The following is a 505-nucleotide window of genomic DNA, read 5'->3' as shown; positions in this document are numbered from 1 at the left end:
TTTAGCTCTCTGAACAAATCGGTAAATGACTGAAAAACAACAAATGATGTCAGAACGTGTTGGAAATTTATGACGTCGCTTTAAAAGATGCATACTGAATGCAAAAATAGGCTGGAGTTCAAAAACGTTTAAAAAACATTGAAGTGCCCGTGTAACAGATGAGTTCTCGTCCGAAACCCTGATACTCCAAAAGAGATTATCCAGTTTGTACACGAGGTGCGTCCAGTTTTCGCCATGAGCCTCTCTACTCTTTTGCACATGCTATGCGGGCGAAATGATGATACCATGCCAAGTTCCAACATTTTCAGAGTTCATTTTGTAGTGATTTTCAATTTCACCATCATTTAGCTCCCTAACCAAATCGGTAAATGACTGAAAAACAGCAAATGATGTCAGAATGTGTTGGAAATTGATGACGCCGCTTTGAAAGATGCATACTGAACGCAAAAATAGGCTGAAGTTCAAATAAGTTTCAAAAACATTGAAGTGCCCGTGTAACCGATGA

The sequence above is a fragment of the Triticum aestivum genome, chromosome 2D (assembly GCF_018294505.1).
Source record: "Triticum aestivum cultivar Chinese Spring chromosome 2D, IWGSC CS RefSeq v2.1, whole genome shotgun sequence".
NCBI classification, from domain to species: domain Eukaryota; kingdom Viridiplantae; phylum Streptophyta; class Magnoliopsida; order Poales; family Poaceae; genus Triticum; species Triticum aestivum.
Note: the sequence above shows the minus strand (reverse complement) of the source record.